Below are 24,649 nucleotides of genomic sequence, written 5' to 3'. Positions count from 1 at the left end.
GTCGTCCCTACCACAGTTCTCACATTCTACTTCCACCTCATTTGGCTTTGACTGTGTCAAGCAGGACACTGGTAATACTGTGTGCAAAAATCACAGGTTTGCTCTTCCTACTCATCCGCATTAACTTAAATTTTTCTACGTTTAGGGCTAGCTGCCATTCATCACACCAACCGGAGATTTTGTCTTCTTGTATCTTCCTACACTCACTCAACTTCCACACCTTACCATACATTACAGCATCTTCAGCAAATAACCGCAGACTGCTGGCCAGTCTGTCAACCAAATCATTTAGTCCTATGTATACAGAGAATAACATCGGTGCCATCACATTTCCCTGCGGCAATGCTGACTACACCCTTGTCTCTGATGAACACACACCATCGAGGACAACATACTGGGTTATGTTACTTAAGAATGGGTAGCCTTGAGGGATGAAATAGTGAAGACAGCAGAGGACAAAGTAGATAAAAAGACGAGGGCTTGTATAGATCATTGGGTAATCGAATAGATATTGAAATTAACTGACGAAAGAAGAAAGTGTAGAAATGCAGTAAATGAAGCAAGCGAAAGGGAATACAAAAGTCTCAAAAAATGGGATCCACAGAAGGTGCAAAATGGCTAAGTGGGGATGGCTAGAGGACAAATTTAAGAATGTAGAGACAGATAACATAAGAGTAAGATAGATGCTGCCTACAGGAAAATTAAAGAGACCGTTGGAGGAAAGAGAACCACTTGTATGAATATCAAGAGCTGAGGTGGTAAACCAGACCTAAGCAAACACGGGAAAGCACAAAGGTGGTCGCGCTGGATAGCGGCATGCTCTGGGACGCCTTGACACGGTACGCGCGGCTCCCACCGTAGGAGGTTCTAGCCCTCCCTCGGGCATGGGTGTGTATGTTGTATTTCGAGTAAGTTAGTTTAAGTTAGGTTAATTAGTGTATAAGCCTAGGACCGATGACCTCAGCAGTTTAGTCCCATAGGAACTTAACACAAATTTAAAAAAAAAAGTTGTAAAAAGCTGGACGGAGTGTATAGAGGGTCTATAAACGATGATATAATTGAGGGCAATATTATGAAAATGGAAGAGGACGTAGATGAAGATAAAGTGTGAGATGTGATACTGCGTGAAGACTTTGACTGAGCACTGAAGGACCTAAGTCGAAACAAGAGCACGGAAGTAGACAACATTCCGTTAGAACTACTGATAGCCTTGGGAGGGCCAGACATGACAAATCTCTACCATATGGTGAGAAAGATGTAAGCCGAAATACCCTCAGACTTCAAGAAGAATATAATAATTCCAATCCCAAGGTAAGAAGGTGTTGATAGGTGTGAAAATTACCGAATTGTCATTTTAAAAAGTCACGGCAGCACAATACTAACACGGATTCTATACAAAAGAAAAGAAAAGCTGGTAGAAGCCGACCTTGGGGAAGATCAGTTTGGATTCCGTAGAAATATAGGAACAGGCTAGGCTGTACTGACATATTATAAGACAGGTTAAAGAAAGGCAAATTTATGTTTCTAGCATTTGTAGACATAGAAAAAGTTTTTCACAATGCTAACTCGAACACTCTCTTTCAAATTCTGAAGGTGGCAAATATAAAATACAGGGAGAGAAAGGCTATTTACAATTTGTACAGAAAACAGAAGGTAGTTATAAGAGACGAATGGCGTGAAAAGGAAGCAGTGAAGGCGAAGGGAGTGGGACAGGGTTGAAGCCTGTCCTCGATGTTATTCAATATGTATATTGAGCAAGCAGTAAAAGAAACAAAAGAAAAATTTGGAGTAGGGTTTGAAATCCATAGAGAAGAAATAAAAACTTTGAGGTCTGCCAACAACATTGTAATGCTGTCAGAGACGGCAAAAGGCCTGGAAGACCAGCTTAACGGAATGGACAGTGACTTGAAAGATGGATATAAGATGAACATCAACAAAACCAAATCAGGGGATTCGGGGGGAACTATATTAAGAAATGAGACACTAAAAGTAGAAGATACACTCCTGGAAATGGAAAAAAGAGCACATTGACACCGGTGTGTCAGACCCACCATACTTGCTCCGGACACTGCGAGAGGGCTGTACAAGCAATGATCACACGCACGGCACAGCGGACACACCAGGAACCGCGGTGTTGGCCGTCGAATGGCGCTAGCTGCGCAGCATTTGTGCACCGCCGCCGTCAGTGTCAGCCAGTTTGCCGTGGCATACGGAGCTCCATCGCAGTCTTTAACACTGGTAGCATGCCGCGACAGCGTGGACGTGAACCGTATGTGCAGTTGACGGACTTTGAGCGAGGGCGTATAGTGGGCATGCGGGAGGCCGGGTGGACGTACCGCCGAATTGCTCAACACGTGGGGCGTGAGGTCTCCACAGTACATCGATGTTGTCGCCAGTGGTCGGCGGAAGGTGCACGTGCCCGTCGACCTGGGACCGGTCCGCAGCGACGCACGGATGCACGCCAAGACCGTAGGATCCTACGCAGTGCCGTAGGGGACCGCACCGCCAGTTCCCAGCAAATTAGGGACACTGTTGCTTCTGGGGTATCGGCGAGGACCATTCGCAACCGTCTCCATAAAGCTGGGCTACGGTCCCGCACACCGTTAGGCCGTCTTCCGCTCACGCCCCAACATCGTGCAGCCCGCCTCCAGTGGTGTCGCGACAGGCGTGAATGGAGGGACGAATGGAGACGTGTCGTCTTCAGCGATGAGAGTCGCTTCTGCCTTGGTGCCAATGATGGTCGTATGCGTGTTTGGCGCCGTGCAGGTGAGCGCCACAATCAGGACTGCATACGACCGAGGCACACAGGGCCAACACCCGGCATCATGGTGTGGGGAGCGATCTCCTACATTGGCCGTACACCACTGGTGATCGTCGAGGGGACACTGAATAGTGCACGGTACATCCAAACCGTCATCGAACCCATTGTTCTACCATTCCTAGACCGGCAAGGGAACTTGCTGTTCCAACAGGACAATGCACGTCCGCATGTATCCCGTGCCACCCAACATGCTCTAGAAGGTGTAAGTCAACTACCCTGGCCAGCAAGATCTCCGGATCTGTCCACCATTGAGCATGTTTGGCACTGGATGAAGCGTCGTCTCACGCGGTCTGCACGTCCAGCACGAACGCTGGTCCAACTGAGGCGCCAGGTGGAAATGGCATGGCAAGCCGTTCCACAGGACTACATACAGCATCTCTACGATCGTGTCCATGGGAAAATAGCAGCCTGCATTGCTGGGAAAGGTGGATATACACTGTACTAGTGCCGACATTGTGCATGCTCTGTTGCCTGTGTCTATGTGCCTGTGGTTCTGTCAGTGTGATCATGTGATGTATCTGACCCCAGGAATGTGTCAGTAAAGTTTCCCCTTCCTGGGACAATGAATTCACGGTGTTCTTATTTCAATTTCCAGGAGTGTATGTTTTGTTATTTAGGGAGCAATACAACTGACGGTGATCGAAGTAGAGAGGATATATAATGTAGATTGGCTATGGCAAAGTAAGCGTTTCTGAAGAAGAGTAATTTTTTAAGATCCGTATAGATGTAAGTGTCAGGAAGTATTTTCTGTAAGCATTTGTATGGAGTGTGGCCACGGATGGCAGTGAAACATGGATGATAAACAGCTTAGACAAGAAGAGAATAGAAGCGTTCGAAATGTGGTGTTGCAGAATAATGTTGAAGATTAGATGGGTAGATCACGTAAATAATGAGGAGGTACTGAACAGAATCGGGGAGAAGGGGAATTTATGGCATAACTTGAATAATAGAAGGTATCGGTTGGTAGGAGACGTTATGAGGCATCAAGGGATCACCAATTTACTTTTGAACGGAAGTGTGGAGGGCAAAAATCGTAGAGACAGGCCAAGGGATGAATACACTAAGCATCTTCAGAAGGATGCAGGTTGCACAAGCTATTCTGAAATGATGAGGCTTGCTCAGGTTAGAGTATCATGCAGAGCTGAAACGAACCAGTTTGTGGACTGAAGACCACAAGAAAACAACATGCTAGGTGAGGGGCCAATGCTGAAGACTACTCTTTGTAAAAACGAACTGGTATTCCATCCGAACCTGATGATTTATTTCCTTTGAAATCTTTCAGTTGTTTCTCCACTCCAGTTACAATTATTACTATGTCATACATACGGGAGTCAGTCCGACGGTCAAATGATGGTATGTTTGTACGGTTCTCTTGTAGCTGGTGTTCTCATGTTATACGCTAGCCGCCACCCAAGAACTTCTCAAAGCAAGTTTGTAAACATGAAACTTCCTGGCTGATTAAAACTGTGTGCCGGACCGAGACTCGACCTCGGGACCTGTGCCTTTCGCGGGCAAGTGCTCTAACATCTGAGCGAACCACACACGACTCACGCCCCATCCTCACAGCTTTACTTCTGCCAGTACCTCGTCTCCTACCTCCCAAACTTTACTGAAGCTCTCCTGCGAACCTTGCAGAACTAGCAATCCCGAAATAAAGGATATTGCGGAGACATGGCTTAGCTGAATTCGAGTCTCGGTCTGGCACACAGTATTAATCTGCCAGGAAGTTTCATATCAGCACACACTCCGCTGCAGAGTGAAAATCTCATTCTGGGAACATACCCCAGACTGTGGCTAAGGCATGTCTCCGAAATATCCTTTCTTTCAGGTAGCACTTTCCCGCGAAAGGCAAAAGTCCGAGTCTCGGCCGGCACACAGTTTTAATCTGCCAAGAAGGTTCAAGTTTGGAAAGGTTGTCACCCTAAAACAAAACTGGCGGAGGTAAATACCTAGAAACTATCGTTGACTGGGTGCCGCGGCGAACTTATCCTACCAATGACTAAATGGATGTGGCAGAAAATTCATCACCCTGATGGACAAAGTTGGGGGAAAATGTACAGAGTTGTCGGCGCAGGCAGCCTCAAGGGTAGTCAAGGTGAAGAGTCTGGTATCCTTTTGGACGATGGGTGAGAGATGAGTCGTAGGATTATGAGAGAAGTCGAAGAATCCAAAAGCGTCTGACTTTGTCTTTTGGAGGCTTGTCATTTCTACTGAGTTTTCAGACTTTTGGTCTGGTCCCTGCATTCATTCAGATTTACCCTGTTACCCTGTGGCATCCTGAGTCAAACGATGCTTACTGTTGTTCAACGCTTGAATCTTTTGGCACCCGCCCGTTTTACCTCGTCTGACACCAAATTCCGAATATAACAGAGACAATGAGGGGGTCATGATCGCAAACAATATATGCGGCGTGTACATTAGGAGCCTTCAGGAATCCGCTCGCGGTGAGGACAACAAGCACCGCTTCGGCCACTGTGCAGCTGTTTTACCTGACGAGTACGTAGGGGGGTTACGCGTCACGAGGAATAACTTTAGACGCTCAGAGTGACACTTCCAAAGCTGTGATAGATGCCAACCAATTGACACTCAGATTCGGCAGGAAGCAAACGCACTCGCAACGCCCATGACTGCACATAACACCAATTCACGTCGTGTGATGAGAGAAAGTGTCTAAAGTCGTGCACTACTTACCTTATTACTGAATTGTGTCCATGCCCAGGCTAATTGGTCCTCATTCAATGTCTGTGTTTATAATACTTAGATATTATAAGAAATGTAAATACTTTATATCTCTGTGCTTTATCATTTTAGTTTCCTACATTTTGGCGCCAGGTGTAGGTCCATTATCATTTCATTTCCTTATTTTACTGCAATAAAGTGTGGTTCAGTATTTTATGTAAGTCAGCACGCAATCCATGCACATTATGAAAACTGGTTGTATGTATGTACGTCCCACATCTTCTCCATAACCACTGGACCGATTTGAAAGACACCTGGTACACATATATCTCGCTGACAGGCAACAGTCGCTGAGTGGGGGATCGCGGATGGGGGAAAGAAGCATCTACCTATCATACTTCAGGAGAAATTACGTCATAAACAATGAGATGCGTGGGAAACTGCTGCACGATGCTTGACCTTTAAATTTATTGCTTCTTTGCTACTAACCCTATTCGTAACATATTTCGCAGACAGTGTCGCTGAATGTACCAACAGAAATCTATCACTGTACGACACCTATTTCAAGAGATATGAAGTCATAAACATTGATACGCGTGGAAAACGTCGGCTTCTTGCAAAAAGTTTTAATACATTTATTCTTTACTATTATCAGACTGCTACAATCCAGTCAACTTCAGCAAATAACTTCGTCTGGTTGCACCTTCGTCAACTTTCACCTGCAAGACGCAAACGATCATAGGCGAAAATAATAGTCTTCTGTAGAGCTATGAAGAGGCGTTGCCATGGAGGCTTGTACAAAATTGCGTTGCAGAGGCGTTACGTGGCTGCGTCTAGCCAACAGAAACAGTCGGGTACATTGCAATTATGCAATTCTACATTACGCATATTTCTTTGTATGACTGTTTCATATATTCAAAGGTTTTTTCACGAATACGTAGAAATGAAAATTTTTCGATACAACGCTACGAATAAATTTCATTTTTTTGTTTTCGCTTCTAATAGAAAAATTACAAAATGAATACCTGGGCCCAACAGGTTTGTCACCTATTTGTTTGTAAAATAGTGTTTCAATTTTCCCTAATTGCTAGTGGAAAGTAAGTTCTTATCGATTTCATATTATCGTTATACGTCAATCTTCAGACTGCATTAAAGTAAACTTCAGAGAGAGCTGCTTGTCACTCGGGTAAACCTCCAAGGTTATCGCGGTCGCCCTCCACTTAGTTCCTTTGAAAACATGTAAGCTTTTCCGATCATACTTCCTGCTTGAGCTCTGTGACCTTTCATGTATTTTAAGGGTTGTACTCCACTCATGTTCGGGTACAGATTTTACCTTAAGCCTGACGATCTATCAATGAGAGAACCTTTCACCTCGATTTTCATTAATCAAATAACCTCGTGGTAAGAGATTTTCGGATGTTATAGGTTATAGACTACATATCCATCCGTATCGAATGCATTTTGCTGGTAGCTTAGTACTTCATATGGATCGCAATTGCTCATCTTGTTGATAAAACTTTCGGCACCGACATGACTTTGGTTGATCAAGGTGCCCCTTTGAAAACTCATTGTGAAACACGTATTTCAAACAATTAGACAGGTTTTATTGAACTAAGAATGCCCTGTGGTCTAGGGATAACATCTTTGGCTGCTAATCGAAACGACCTTGGACCAGGATTCGGTCACATCCAACGACTGAATTTTCAGTAGAAAAATCATCAGCAATTGTCACCGAAGGCTACCAGAGCATAGGCAGTCACTCTTCATCAGCCAACGGTCTTGTCAGTGCGGCGGATGAGTGTTGTGGTGGGAAAAAGCCCCTAAAAGGCGGGATAATAAGTAACGATCAACGACATAAGGGTTTCAAAAGCAACATCTAAATTAACATTACATAATGTACATGAGCAGAACACTCGGTCAGTTATTAAAAATTGAGTCATGATGATCACGCCATCAGTCAAAGATTACGGTAGTCTCCCACATTCGGAACTCATGCAGGGGAGATTCAAGTGGGTACGTAATGTGCGAGAAAGACTGAATAACCAGTTCTAGTGTAACCTTCTACGAATTGCAGTGTGGAATCTTAAAAGCTGATAAGGAAGCCAGAAAATATTATAATGCTCAGACTGGATATAGTTTATGGGTCAGTAAAGATAAATGAATGGAAGGAAAGATTTTCTAGTCACATGAATATAGAGATCACTAGCATTAGAAAGTGGTATACAGGTTTGGGACTGTTTATTTACAGGACGGCAAGGCCGAGTCTGATTTACGCCATCATTAATAGTTCAGATGTACAATCCAAGATTTGAGGATTGACTCGGTGCCCCACACTTACAGATTGTTAACCAAGGTTCAAGCATACACAATAGGGTCCCAGATATGTGAGTGGCACGAAGACAAGTTACATAATAGAATCCAGTACGTTGTCCTCGACGGCGAGTGTTCATCAGAGGCAGGATTGCCCAATAAAAGTGTATTAGGATATCTCTCATTCTCAACATACATGAATTGTGTGACGAACTGAGTGAGTAGCTAACCGTGGCTATTTGCTGATGACGCTGCGGTTTACGAGAAGATGTATTTGTTGGGTAACTGTAAGACGATACAAGACGGCTTACGAGTAGACAAATGTCCTATTTCGTGTGGTGAACAGCAGCATGATCTAAATGTGGAAGTTTATGTAGACGAGTAGGAAGAAATATCCCATTACATCCTAGTACAGCATTGGCAGTGTGTTACGTGCACAGTCACGTCGATTAAACACCTAGGCGTAGCGTTGCAAGGCAATCTAAAATGGAACGAGCACGTAAGGACGGTATTAGGGAAGGCGAATGGTCCAATTGAGTTATTGGGAGAAGCGTACTAAAGTGTAGTTCACCAATAAAGGAAAACGAGTGTAGAACACCCTTGCGACACATTCTTGAGTACTGCTCAAGTGTTTGGAATCTACGCAAATTCGGATTAAGACTGCCGTCGAGGTAATTCAGAAGTTGTATCTGTCAGCGATAACTTTGATCAACACATTAATTTACCGGGATGCTTTGTGAGCTCCACTGAGAAAATTTAGAAAATCGGTTTTTAAACTGACTGCACAACGATTCTAATGTCGCCGGCGCACATTTCGCGTAAGGATGACAAAGATAAGAAAAATTGGGGCCCTTATGGAGGCAAATAGACGGCTGTTTCTCCCTCGATCTGTATGCGAGTGCAACAGGAAAAGATGTGACATAATATTACAAGGTACTCTCCGCCATATGCCTTATAGTGACTTGTGGAGTATCTGTTTTGATGTAGACGTAGATACCGCAAGCAGAAGATGTGTTAGAGATATACGTCGACACCGAACGGGTAACCCAGTATAATATAGAAGAGATGAGAGTATGATGACAGTAGTGGATTAGATCGTTGCTACTGGAAAGGGATATTAAACACAGTTGTGAGAGAATATGGGCTCGATAGTAGTAATGAGACCACTGATAAAAATATTTAATTTTGCAATACGTTTCAGCTGCAAATAATGAACACAATGTTCAATAATCGCAGCAGTACTACTACTACATGAAAAACGTCTGGAGACGCAGGCATCTAGGGCTGGATTATATCACGGTGAGACAGGGATACCGATATAACGTACCAATAATTAACAGTAATGTAAGCTTTACTGTTTGGAATTACCATTTCGTAGTTCTGTATATGCCACAAGCGAAATCAGCATGAAATGGACAATGTAAAAGAGATTTTTAAATCTCGTTGACTATGTAATACATCTGCAGTTAAAGTTCTTCACGCACAGAATAACCGATGAGAATATAACTCTAGTTGTACCGGCAAGTGAATTATATTTTTGTTGTAGCTCCTGTTTCCTGTAATTTATGGACACTCAAATACTGATCGTCGTGTATGGGACGGTGACAAGTACACTGTATGTTCGTGAAGAACAAATTATTCATCAAACTTTTCACGAATAACTATATAACTTAGCTACGGATACTTACTGCTTCAACCGAATGATGGGATACCAAGAAGATCTATAGAGCTACTTGACTGCTCAGTTGCCAGTATCTTGGCGTACATACGATGCAACTAATGACATAAAAACAAGTGGCTCCTGCACAGACGTCGCGGGGACGCGTCGTCGATACGCGCCTGCTACTGTCTCTAATTAATGACGTCAATATACGCTACCCCCATTACTTAAATGAGCGCAGCTCGTAAGATATCGACAACGGAACATTATGCAGCAGCGTAACGTGTTGACTACCAAAAACCAAATTGTTGAAAAATGACGTATGTGAAGAATGTGGAGTTACTTAATATTTTAATTTGACTGTTAGATCACTATTTTCAACGGTTAGTTTAGATGTTTCTTTACTTCCATTACTTCATGAAATAGTTATCGCGGCATTACCGCAAAGATGCCTTGGTAACCAGAATCATCTACAAAAAGAACTTAGAACTACTTAAACCTAACTAACCTAAGGACATCACATATATCCATACCCCAGGCAGGATTCGAACCTACGACTGTAGCGGTCGCGCGGTTCTAGACTGTAGCGCCTAGAACCGTTCGGCCACTCCTGCCGGCTAGGCACTGCGAAACGCAAAATTTTTTCGTTGATCATTCAGTGAGGTAATTACTTTTTATCGTTAAATTTTAACGAGTTCAAGTTGTGTAACTCCTATGGACAGTGGGAATGGACTTGCGATACTTGCTTCATTACAAATATTTTGTTTCTCTGCGAGGTCAGTAGCTAAGAGGCTTCTAACAGAATTCGACTTAGTCACTTAATCTAAAGACTATTACAGTCAGTTCAGTCCCATTCCCATCAGTTTAATTTCCTAAATGCCTTGTATCACATGTACAGGATTCGTTCACATTATAAGTACGTATTTAAGTTTCACCTAACATGTATCGCTTGTAAATTAATGGAGCCACGTATTATTTTGTTTACTTGGTTCCACGAGTCGGTTGTATGATGTGGTATCTAAATACTCCCACGTAGTACGATTTCCTAGCCACTGGTTTGTTATTTAAAAGCATTAACATGACTAATACTCTATAGTTATTATACGATCTAACCATGCCGTTCGGTAATTTTGACTCTACGAAGAGAGAAATTCCGACACTTTCACATGATATTTCAAATCAAAGATCGCTTTCTGTATTATCAATATTACGCATGCCCTTCAACGAACGCATTTTTCAGGGTAAGTGTGAGAGTGTAGCAATTTGCGGAGACGATCTACTTCGCTCTACACAAGTGTACTTGTTCGATGTTTCGTATTTGACCATCACGATTACGAATCAGTGGACACTGTTTATAGGTCGAGTTGCTAAAATACATTCACTATTGCTGAAATATTACAGATCGTTTTTCTTACTTACTTACGTTCAGTTTACATCATCTATGCTCACTATTTACCATAGTGCTACTGAAGTTAGTGTGAACAGGTACTACTATTTTTCATTTTGTAGCTCGTTTTTATTGATCTACTTCCTTCTTTGTAATTTGGGGTTTACTGTTGATTATTGTGACGGAATGTTGAATATTCGTTGCTATCGCTTATCTGGTGAATATATATAGAGATTTCGGCGATTTAGTGGAAAGTTATTATCATTTTTCTACTATCAGCTGTTCCGCCTATGTTCTACAGTGGATTAGTGTCCTATACTGTAGAAGTTATTATTATTATTATTATTATTATTTTGGTCTCTCAGTATTCATTCATGTGTGGCTCGGTTCTCCCGTCGGGTAAACTCATCGCAAGTCTTCTAGCTGACGCCACTTTGGCGAATTGTGTGTTCATGATGAAATGATCATGAAGACAACACGATACCCAGTCTCCGGGAGAAGAAAATCTCCGACCTGGCATGGGAATCAAACTCGAGCTCCTCGCATAGTAATTTGCTACTCTGATGACTCACCTATCGCGGTGGACGTTAGGAGATGGAAAGGACTTGTAGCGAAAAGCGTAGTTTGGTAGGAGTCTAGATAGGTGTGAGAAGTCCAAATTGGTGAAGCAGACTGGTTCTAATAACATTTAATTGTTGTAGTGTTGCTTTGAGGGGGGAGCAGGTGATAAGTAGGGTTGGCACTGCAGTCTAGAAGTGTACCTGCTGTGATGCTTTGTCAGATAACCCTGCAGTTTCTACCACCTGTCATGTCCAAATTGAAAAACCGAATCTTGGACTTATTTGCTTACAGGACTTGAAAAGAATGTTAGCAGCATAAAGGATAAAATAGAGGCTAAGTAACAGAATAAGCGGAATAATTAATGTGCTATGACAAGATATAACAGCAATAACAAAATAACTATAACAAGAAATGGTGCAGGTAAATTAAAAGACCAAGTCGGAGATAAAGCAAAGGCACATAATGAGAAGTTAGAGGTTACTGCTGGCAGATTAAGTGAAAAGGTGGAAACTATTTCAAGAGAGCAGCACACTAACATTAATGCATTAGAAGCACAAATTCAAAATTTAGAACAAAAATTAGACTCCAGTGAGGAAACTGCTTCAGGCTGGTTTACTGTCCTCACTATTTAGGGTAGTCGCATTCTGAGTAGGAGAAAATCTGTACCAGAAAACAGATTTGTTACTGTAGATTTTTAGTGAAGATGTGAATAGACATCATAAGTCATTACAATGAGGTTTCCATGTTTCATTTAATTAGAGGAGTGTGTAAAATCTGGGACAAATCTGTCAGGGAGAATGACACTATTCCAAGTCAGTAATATTAAAGGAAAGGGTTTACTGAGACACATCTCTTGAATTTGATCTGTATTTGTTATCATATGCTTCTACAGTGATGAGCTACCTGTCACATTACTTGTCAATAAAATGGCCTTGACCTTCAAGGTCTCCACTTTTTTCGGCGGTGTATGGTTGTTGAGGTTAGGTTTTACATTGTATTTAAGTCCTTCTTGGAGTAGATCGTTTTCCTTTGGTTGAATTTTCTGTGTTGTTCACCACTCTACTTTAAAATTAGTGTGTGCCTTTGTCAGTTAACTTCATGTTGGATCTCTTATATTGTTTAAATGTCATGGTCTGTAGTTTTTGTTATGTGTGTTGCAAGTACTCCACCAACTAAATAAAGGTCATGATATGGATTTGCTAGAAGAACTGGAGACATATTCACATTATAGATAATAAGAAGATAAAATATTAAATGCAAAACTCAATAGTGAATCAGTGAATTTCTTCAGATGTTTCGATTGTCTACTTACAGAAAAATATTAAAATTATTGTAAAATAGATATAAGTAATTTATGAGCCACATTGTTAAGATAAATAACCTCTGTACCAAAGCGTATCTTAATCTGTAGAAGACCAATATTATTATCTGTGTGGACTACTTGTAAGAGCATCTTTGTAACTGTTTTGTTTATATAAGATAATTACGATGTGTTAATTGTAAAACAAGTTGTGTGTTATGTTTAGTGTGTGTGAGACTTTGTACAAATGAACCATTAGAAAACTGTAAGTACAAATTCTTCTAAATTTCGCTGTTAACTTTACCAAAAGTATCGCTAACAAAAAAAGTCATGTGATTCTTATATATTGCAGTACAAGTCAACGAAATGACACAGACTCTGACATATTGTCAACATCAATAGAAATGGCTTAATATGCAAAAAAAGCTCTTAAAAATGGGAATCATTTCCTGAAATGCTTGTGGCTAAAAATTAAATAAAGAACAATCGTGACTGGTAGCAGAAGATTTATTTATAAACAAACCTATTAATAATACTAAAGCTCATGTACAGTTGAGATGATTAGGATAAACCAAACTATGTCTAAATTTTATATTAATCATTATGGGCTTGTTGGGGATATATAGATTTTTTTAGTCTTTTCATTGACAGGAAATGAGTAAAACTGACACCTCACTATTTTGTTCATTATTTATTAAAGATAAAAATTTATGAGATCATTTCTAAATTAACTGTTGCAGTAGCGCCACTGAAGGCAACTAAATTATTAATTCCATTGGTAACACAAATGTCTAAATTCTGAATAGGATCAAAACTTTGAGTATACACAGGATAACGTGTTTCTTGAGTTAGTGTTCCTCCAGATTCAACATTTTTCTAAAATGAAATAGGAATATAAGTTTCTCAATGAAAATGATCAGCAAGCTTTACAAATGTCAACTAAGTTAAAATTTTTATTAGTTGATTCAAGCTGAATAAATTTAAGCACATCATTAGCAACATTTTTTATTAGCATCGGTAGCTTGACCACTAAATCCAAACACACCTCCAATACAATCTTTTAAATCTATATATATAATTCAGTATTGCTCTCAATAATAACTGTATTTAAAATTTCATCTGAAACACTGTGAATATTAAGCTTTCAAAGTTCAATACTTTTTTCTAAACTGTTTAGACTATATTGACCTACAGAAATTTCGATTGTTTCTCCATGAGAATATAATTTTTTATTTTTCATATAATTTCTCCAACTTGAAAGTTTGTGTAGAAACCAAGTAGTCCAACACTATTAAAACTGAAATTTCCTAGCAGATTAAAACTCTGTGATGGACCGAGACTTGAACTAGGGACCTTTTCCCTCTGTGGTCAAGTGCTCTACCAACTGAGCTACCCAAGCATGACTCATTCCATGTCCTCACAGCTTTACTGCTGCCAGCACCTCATCTTCTACCTTCCAAAGTTCAGAGAAGCTCTCCTGCAAACCTTGCAGAACCAGGACTCCTGGTAGAAAGGATATTTCAGAGACATGGCTTAGCTACAGCCTGAGGGATATATCCAGAACGAGTTCGAGTCTCAGTTTGGCACCTACTTCTAATCCGCCAGGAAGTTTCGTGTCAGTGCACCATCCGCTGCAAAGTGAATATCTCATTCATTACTAAAACTGTCTCACAGGTAAAGCCAATCTATTTTTGAAAAAAAAAAGATTGTGTACCACTCAACTGAAATTTGAACTTATCTAATATTAATAAGTATTTATAAAATTTAATGGAAATATATAGGGATCCTAGGACAAATATTACAAAAAATGTATCAAAAAATAAAGTTGTAGGTTTTCAACGAATTCTATTTGGTGTGTAATAATAGTACCCAGAGATTGTGGAAAAACAACATTAACCACTGACAATTATGTTTTATCTTGATAGTGGCTCAACTGGAATAAAATGATGCACTTTAAATTTATTAAAAATGATTAGATCGACCAAAATGTTCTGAGTTGATAAAAATATGTAAAAAAATTGAAAGCTAAAATATTAAAAAAAGCTATTTTTATTGAAAAGGATAATATTTTACCACTGGATGAATATGAAAGTAAACCATTTCTTATGTTTGATGAGTTCCTTCGTGACAATCAGGATGTAGTGAGAGAATAATTTACTAGTTGTAGTTAAAGGAAATAGACTGTTTTGATTTAGCTGTGACATATTCAAAATGACAAAATAAGTAATAAGGATTATCAACATCTTTCAAATATTATTACACAAGATGATGCAAATTTAATTCACAGGTATCATAGTTTTTAGAGGCGATTTAAAATCTAAAGATTTTAAAGACAAACTTAGTAAATGTTGGTATGAGGACCAGTTCTTTTTCTTTTAAATAAAAATGACTAGGAAGCCTATACAAGAAAAGTACAGATATAAAGTAATAAATTTCTAAACTAATAAAAATTATTTCTGTTAATGTTCTTATCTATAATAAATGGTAACAAATTATGGACGATATGTTATAAAAAGCTATACACAGTTAAAAAATAAAGGAAGAATGAAAAGAAAAATTTGAAAACTGGAAGATAAAACTGAAACACAGTATGAATCATATAGAAACGACATCAACCTCTTATTGACACTTTATAAGGAGTAGGAGATAAAGTCTTGAAAGTTCTTGAAGATAAGAGAGGATGAATTACAAATTGTGCCTTATTAACACCACCACATCTGATGAATCTGACAATGTACCACCTATGAAACACTACAGAAATACTCAGGATCGCACTATGATAAGTGAATTACAAATATAAGCTGTGATGAAGGGTCATAAGGAGTTGAAATATAGAAAAGCTCATGGGTGTAATTAAGATAAGGGAGGGTGATGATAAAATATCTATAAGTGAATGAATACTGGAATATATCAACCACAGTGAAGATCAGGTTTTTGGATTAATACCTGTTCGCTCATTTAAATTTGCAGGCAAGTCATGAGTAAAATTTAATGGAGATATATTAACAGTGAGTGATATGATATATGAAGGTACAAATGGGTTGATTAATCATTTACCTAAAACAGATCTGAAGATATAAATCCAAAAATTGATGCTGTTGATTTATCAAATTATGTAGATATTTTGTACCATTTATAAGCTCTATATTCTGAAAAGAATCCAAATAAAATAAAATGAAGTAGTGGTAAAAACAATAACTGTTTGATACAATACATTGTTGATATCTGATTCCCAACATTGCTGCATATTTGGACTCAAGTGTAGATGGGAAAACATTTCAAGGTTTAATAGAAAGTGTACAGCAAAACAGCTTGACAGTACCTGGTTAACTAGCACATGGTATAAAAGGTATAAATTCATTAAATGGAGCTTGTGAAAAGCATCATATAGTATAAACAGTTAATGAAGATTAACAATTTAGACATCAAGTCGATAAAGAACTTCAGTTAGCTACAAAAGAGAGAATGTATGCCAAAGACACATTACTTGGCGAAAAATCAGCAGCAAGAAAAGTTGGAGAAAATGTATAGGAAACGAAAAGTCATTGTGGATGTTGATGAAACACGATGTATAAATATACTAATCATTATAAAAAAATTGTGTGTATAAATGATTAAGTCCTGCGTTGATTATACTCTGCTACCTGAAACCAAACAAGAGTCAGTTAAAATTAAACTAAATCATCATTTCATATGATTAATAATTTTAAACTCATACACAGAACGACAGACAGGTAAAATAACTGTTGGTCATCTACTCATAACACTAGGAATAGTTGTTGGATTATTATCATTGAATACGAAATCAAAAGAAAGAAGGTTCAGAACTAACAAATTAATAAGGTGGTTTTCAAACATTACTATTATCTGCACTGTAATATTCATAACTATTTGTTCACAAGTTGGTGGAGCAGCTGATGTGGCAAAAGCAGCAATGGGCAAGAAAAATGGTGATACAGAATTAGAAGGACAAAAAGAAATAATTTAGCAATATCAACTGCTAAGTAAAATATGATACAGAAAAAGTTGCTATGAAATTAAAAATTAAACACTCGTGTGGTGTATTCATGACTTATAAATTACCAAATAAACAAAATATATTTGTGGAATAGTTAATTTGGTTACAACTGATCATGTACATACACATTGTCATAAGAATAATGATAAAAGATTTGTGTTTGATTCATTTGCTGATAGTTTACGAAACCAACTAATTAACTACTTGGAAAAATTGAATTTTACTTCAGTACCATGAGAAAAGATAATTTTAATGTCATATATACGGTCATATTTGTATACTTGTGCTAAAGCTAATGTCAGATAATTATAGGTTTAATAAAATTTTGACTCTAATAAATTGACATTTTCGGAAATAAGGTGTAGCTAAAGGCGGCATCCACAATGTAAAATTAAAGTTAAAAATAAAAATGTCCTATAGTGAGTAACATTGGCGCTCCGACGTATCGTATAGCCAAGCATCTTACTTCTCTGTTGAGTCGACAAGGAAGATACGTTGACGATACCTTCGTTGTTTCGCCTCATGGTAAGGATAATTTGAATGTCTTTCTAGAACATCTGAACTTGATCCACGCGAACATTCGTTTTATGAAGCAGGTGGACGAGGATGTTTGCCTTCCCTTTCTTGACGTGTTGGTTAGGAGGAAGGATGATGGATCATTGATAAATGCAGTCTACAGGAAACATGCTCACACCTACTTGTACTTACAGGCTAATAGTTGTCACCATCCGGCTCAGTGTGAAGGGGTACTTCGTACCTTGGTACACAGGGCACATGTCATTTCTGATGCTGAGACTTTGCCAGCTGAGCTGTCCCATCTTGAAGTTACGTTTCGTCAAAATGGTTATAGTGATAGACAGACTGAATGTGCATTGCGCTATCGACCAACTATACATAGGGTGATTGATGATAATTCTGAGCCAACACCTAAGTCTACTGCCTTTTTGCCTTACGCAGGAAACACGTACAAAAAGATTGGTCGTATTTTACGGGAATACGATGTGAAATGTGATTTTTGACCATCTAACATTAGAACACTTTTCAGTTCCGTTAAGGATGATCTTGGACTGTGTAAGGTGGATGTATATCGTATTCCTTGTAGCTGCGGCATGGCATATATTGGTCAAACTATCAGGACCGTGGAGGACCGATGTACTGTGCATAAACGGCACACACGATTACAGCAGCCAAATAGATCTGCTATTGCCGAACATTGCTTTGATACTGGTCACCCCATGTTATATAATAACACCGAGATATTGGCATGGGACAGTGTTATTAGGAGGGAGTTATGAACAAATTAGCGAGCAACCTCGTTAACAGGGAGGGGGGGTTTCTGTTTAAACTGTGTTTGGAATGCAGCTCTCTCCCTTGTCAAAAAACAGAGGGACAGAGTCAATGCTAGCTCACATGCGAATTTATAGTCTCACTATCGATAACTCTGACTTTGGTCATCTTTGGTGGCACTAGTGTTCAATGTGTGTTTTATGTTCCCTGCTTCAGTCCGAGAACTGAGGTTTTAATTTGCATGTACACCCCCTGACCGTTGCAGTTTGCCTTGAAAATGGCAGGGTGTTCTCCCGCCGAAATATCGGTGGTCGCTGAAAGTGTTACCTGGCTGAATTCTCGGAGGTTATTTGAAATACATAATTGTAATCAATCAATAATGGTACAAAAATAAATTTGTTATTGTAAGATCGAAAGACAGAGTTAATAGCGTACCAATAGATATAAGGTAATCATATTTGGTGAAGTAATTTAAAATTTAATAAATTTTTAATCTATGTAAACAGATAACAATTTCTGGTGCCTCAAGTGCAGAAAACTCACTGAAATCTATAATCCTCGTGGAGCAACAATTAAAAATAGAAGACAGAGGACTGAAGGAATTTGCACAATATGTAAAACTAAAAAAATAAATATGGTGACAGAAATTTGAAGATGATGGTCTGAATATTCGTGAAGAAATTACTAACGAATTACGTAAACTACTGAGAAAAGTTTTTAAAGAATTTGTGAATTTTCGTTTGGTATAGGTGCTGTGTGGCAAGCTGATGTAATAGAAATGGATTCTGGGAACTTAATATCTAAAATAAATAAAGTACATAAATATTTTTAACAGTTATTGGTGTTTCTTCCGAAATTTGCTTGGGATATACCAGTTAAAGTTGAAAAGACCAAAAAATATGGCTGAACTTTCTGATAGGATGTTTAAAGTATGAACATCAAGAAATGAGCAAACGGATAATGGAAAAGAATTCTGCAATAAAGATTTTAAAGAACTCATTAAAAAGTACAACATCAACCATAACTGAACTTTTTCAAAAATAAAAATATGTTTTGCAGAAAGTTTTAACAACATGCTCAAAGGAAGAATGTGGAAGAACTTTGACTTGCAGGGGAACTATACATGGATTGGTGTAATCTCAAAATCAGTTGATGATTAGAATAACACAAAACATTGAAGAATAAAAATTAAGCAGGTAGAAATTAATGATAAAAATTATGAGTGTACTGTCATTGTATCTAATGATTAACAAAAATTTAAAATAAGAGATAAAGGGAGAATCAGTAAACTTGATGTAACTTTTGATAAAAGTACTTAGCCAATTGGTCAACATAAATTTTTGAAACTGGAAGTGTTATGATTCTGATCCAGTCAGAAAAGAGACAAACCATATGTTAAATGGTCGGGTCTTCGTAATTCACATAACAGTTGGGTAGTTAAAATGAAATTTTTTAAAAAAAATTTCATATAAAAATGCAATTTGTTATTGAAAATTTACAACTGTTGGCCACTGATTACAATATTAGATACGCCGATTGTTCAAGAAAGAGAGTGTATTTGGATACTGAAATAAAAGTTCATAAAAGTGATATAGGGTTTGAATTATTTAGGAATTGTTAACTTAATGGGCTCAATCAGATGATGAATTTAGTGAGTATATTTTTTTAGGTGTATATAAACATTTTTGTGAACCTTTTATTAAATAAGTAGTTGGATTTCTCTTTCATCGATGGTGATTAACTATATTACTAAGCAATTCTACTTGTATGTAGCCATATACATTATTGCAATAATTGTGCCAGCAAATAATGTTTATACTGTCTTTCATTCTCTGGTGCAATTTCATGTGGTTGGGATCATGACTATGTCATAACATTTCTTCAGTATTTGGCTGATTGCCCCTAATATTGTTCAGCTGTTCTTGTTGGTTTATTCTTTGTACTGTAATGACATAATAGTTGTACTCACAGGTATCATCGAAAATTCTTAATAGAATGAAAGCCTGTCTTAAATTTTTATTGGTTATCTCAGGTACAATGTGGAGTAAGAGTACATCTGTTTCTCTGTTTCTTTTGTTTATTGTCTCTAAAGCAATATTAACAGTTTCACTCAGATTTTCTATTCGTTCCTCCTCTGCTTTGAATATTTCTTCATTATTTTTATTTACGTCATGTATTCATTCTACAATATAAATTTTGTTCTATTTGGTGTGTGAGGGAACGATAGTTTCCTTATTTATCTTATATCCTCCATGTTCAGGAAACGATGGCAAAATTTCTTTAGGTACCTAGTCTTGGAATTAAAAAGTGAATTTCATTTGTGATTGTATAATTAATGAATATAAATCCAGTTCACTGCTAAAATTGGTACCTGGATATAAGATAAGCGATTTGTTACCCTCAAATCTTTATTACTTTCTATGTGTGTATTTTTATCCATTGTGATATAAGACTGTTTTATTTGTATTTGTATTGTGTAATATTTCAGCTACATTTTAGACTTTAAACCAAGGATTACTATTTTCACCAATAATCATACATGCAAGCTTATCATTGTATATGAGATCATTGTTGATTAGGTCTACAATTGACTTCATTTACATAAAATAAAAATATGTCAGTAATTTGAGCCAAATTCTATGGGAGGTTCAGCCGAAATTTGTTCATAAATACTTGGCGTATTCTCCACAAACTAAGACAGACTGTTGAAGCAAATATTGAACATTCCTTTCATTTTACACCAAAATATATGTTAAGTATGCATTGTACCAATTTACAGTCTGTACATTCATATTCTCTGAAGTAAAATATTTTGTCTTCTTTAGGTCTTCCACTATTACAACCAAATAATCTTCCTCAAAGAAGGTTTTTAGATAATGCAGCACCAACTATAAATATTTTTTCTTGGCTTACTGGATAGATGTGAGAATGTAATTAATTTGTTATTTCTTCATGTCAACCATACCACAAATTATATTTTTAAGTTGAACACATTCTTCATCTTCTTTTTTAAATTGTTGTTTATAACTCCCTCTCATGTGAAAGGTAAATTTTACTGAGTGGTAATGATTCATGTGAGGAGTCATTATTTCACCCTGAACCCAGTTATTGTATGGCGATGTGTGTGGAAAATTTCCTTTCAGAGTTAAAAGTAACCTCAATGAACTCCTTTTATTCCTCTTATTATTATTAATCATTTAATTTCTGCTTTCAATTAATAATTGTTATTGCTGATTCAAGGAAGTAGTTGTTTAGTATTCAGCCTATCTTAGAAAGGAGTTTACATCTTTGAAATGAAAGACTAACCAAATAGACTTCACAAGACGACATTTATGTTCAAGGGAATATGCAATGTAGAATAGGGATGTGCTGACACACATTGACTGTAAACAGTAACCGATGACTCTGCCGGTCGTCGAACTGTGTGCGGAATCTGTAGGAATCTTAGTCTACATTAACTAAGGAAGTGGATTAACTATCGAAGTGGATTTGTTTAGAAGTCTTTAAATTAAATACTACATAGAACTTCCGTAGCCCAAAGAAATATCTCATATGCATGCAAAAATATTAAAAAATGTGAAACCATAATCTTTATGCTGTCAAGAAATAGGTTTATTAGCTTATTATTCTCACATAAAATCAGAAAATGTCTTTCAATTAAAGATGAAAGCCTCGCAAACATGCCTTCTCTCTTAAGCCGTAATACATTTGTTAATCTCATTAACATCAGAAACTAAATTATACCATTTCACAACAGTTAACATTGAAGAAAAGCTCTCTTAGTTCAGGTAATAGAGAGAGAATCAGCGATAATGCTTCTTTCTCACAGTCAGTTGCACACAAGTATGCTTCAAATAATATCTTGTTCAGCTACGTATCTTTCATTCCCAAGTGATATGAACTGCTACAATGTCCCTCCTGGTCGAACCTTTTCTGAATCAAACAATGGTCGTCCATGAAAGATTATTTTGGAAGGGACAATGCAGTTACTACATTATCTTAAATGCAATAGCTTAGCTGGTGTGCTACAGGAGAACAAGGTAAGTCTATCATAAATTGCCTCTGTATGTTGAAGCAATTTATATAGCCTGGGATATTCGCAAATTTTGCCACCTCATTTGAGCTCCTGTCCCCACAAAATCCCAGAAAAACGTAGGGCACGGCGTTTAGTTAACCTTGCCCACACTTCCAAGTTCTACAAAAATATCATAGAACTGTATAAAATTTAAATACATCAATTGTACAAAAAATAAGATATGTTTTGAATTTAAGTGATTGAAATTAACTTGATAGCGGAATACTAATATTGAGAATTGAATGTTCATTTTGTGAATGCACAAACGAGAAACATTTTTTTTGCACAATATTTTTAGAGAAGAGACAGTGTGAGAGGTGGTTTTTGGTGGTGGAGCTATCACTTTGACATCAAATGCATGAAAAATCTAGTACTCATCAAATACGAATTGCCAGTAATAACTTTCTACTGAATAAATTTCACTGAAAACTCATATGTTCATTGACACAGTCAGAAACATCTTCATCCTTAACTTTGAATAATTATCTTATTACTAATTACCCAACATTGCACACTGTCTCTCTTTCTTTCATGTGGTGTTTCATAAACTGCTACTGATAATAGCATTTTAGATGGTGGTGGGTGACCATCCACTTTACTTTCCCTGACCCTAGGTACTATCATACATATGCACCAGGGTTTGGTGCTTTGATAATTATATATGACCCTGTCCACAATCTTTGCCACTTCCTGTACTTCTTGTTTAATAATAAAGTCACAGGGCATGTCCTGGATAAAACATTGTTTCCAATCTTGTTTCCTAATACTCTCTTTAAATTGTTGTTAGAATTCGCTTGTCTTATCCTTGCCTTTTCGGTAATGTTCATCTCCTCATTCTTTTCTAGCTTACTGAACATTAATTCAACTGGTGTAAATTCTCTTGTACTGTGAACTTGTTTACAATACTCTCAAATACATGCAAATACTCAATCCATCTTGACTGTTTTTCGGGCAGTATGTCTGCAAGAAACAATTCTTTAGATATTCTCTCCGCCGGACTCCCTTGTGAATTGTAGCACTAGGTTAGAACAAGTGTAGCTTATGCTCCTGACAATGCTCTCTCCTAGGTAAAACTTGTGAAGGTAGAAGCACTGTCAAATATCACTGCCTCCAGTTTCCCCACACTTGTAATGTATTCCTGTATTAGCTTTCTCACTATGGGTGAACTCGTTGTGGCCTTTACCAGGTACAGTTTCACTTACTTCCTGAATACATCTAGAAAACCATGACATATTTGCAGCCATCCCTCGATTTCGGAAGAAGGCCACAAACATCAAATGAAACCAATGAAAGTGGCCTGTCAGGTATAATCATGTTCAACCACCCTTTTTTACCTTGATGATCTTCCTTCAATCTTTGGCACAAATCACATGACCTTAATATAGTGGTTATTCTCCTTTTACCATTGGATATGTAGAAATATCGCCCAATCCTCGATGCAGACTAAGAGGCACTGAAGTGGCTCCATGCTAAATGTGTGCACCACAACAGATTTTTTACTCTGTCGTAGGGTATACATGCACACCTGTTTCTAGACTTTTCACACCCCCTGTGAAACAGTACTCCATATACTAGCTTGAAATATTCTCCCTGATTGGCGTCGCTTTTTTGTTCCAGCAGCCATTTGATCATACTCCAAAGCAGAACCTGCTCTTGTAGTCCTCTATGTTCTTATGTAAATATAAATAATACCATTGGCATGCTGCAACCTTTATTAACAAAATCTGAAGTTCATCTTCTGCTTTTCTTACATACACATCCTCTTGTAAGCTTTCCAGCTTCTTTGATAATGCATCCGCAGTCAGGTTATCTTTGCCACTGTTATATTCAATGGCAAAATTCTACTCTTTTAGAAACACTGTCGAACAACTCAACCTTGTGGGTAGCATCTTCCGTGCCTGTAGGAAACTTAATGCCTGATGATCACAGAACACAGATTGGTATAGGTAATAGTGAAATTTTGTAAATCCTCATATTATTGCTAACGCTTCTGTTTCAGGAGTTGGTGTAACCTCTTTTGCAACTGCTTAAGATCCTACTTGTATATTGTATAGAATGTTATGTGCCCTTCAGTTTCCCTGACTTGGAATAGGCATGCACACAAACCCAAAATTTGATGCATCTGTCTTTAATCCGAATTCCTCATTCATATGAGGATGACACAGTAATTGTGCGTTTACCAAAGATTCTTTGATTTTCTCAAAGCCTCGCTGACATCCTCTGGCCACTGCCAATGTGCATTTATCCTCAGTAAATTCAAAAAATGTTCTATAAGGACTTGCCAGATACAAATCTGCGGAAAAATAATGCTAGGCCCATAAAACCTTTCAACTGTCTCTTTGTACATGGCGTTGGGAAATTCTTTATTGCTCTGATCTTCTTGACATGGCTTAAAAATTTAATCCTATTTCAATCGAAGTGATATTTATGCAAGTTAGCTGTGATTCCTGATTCTTCAAATTTCGTGTGTAATCTTTTCAGGGTTTTGATATGCCCATCCCATGATCTTGTAGCAATCAAAACATCATCGACAAACCAAATTAGGCTGGTT

The sequence above is a fragment of the Schistocerca nitens genome, chromosome 5, assembly GCF_023898315.1.
Source record: "Schistocerca nitens isolate TAMUIC-IGC-003100 chromosome 5, iqSchNite1.1, whole genome shotgun sequence".
NCBI classification, from domain to species: domain Eukaryota; kingdom Metazoa; phylum Arthropoda; class Insecta; order Orthoptera; family Acrididae; genus Schistocerca; species Schistocerca nitens.
The sequence above is the reverse complement of the archived record's forward strand: the minus strand, read 5'-3'. Positions refer to the sequence as shown.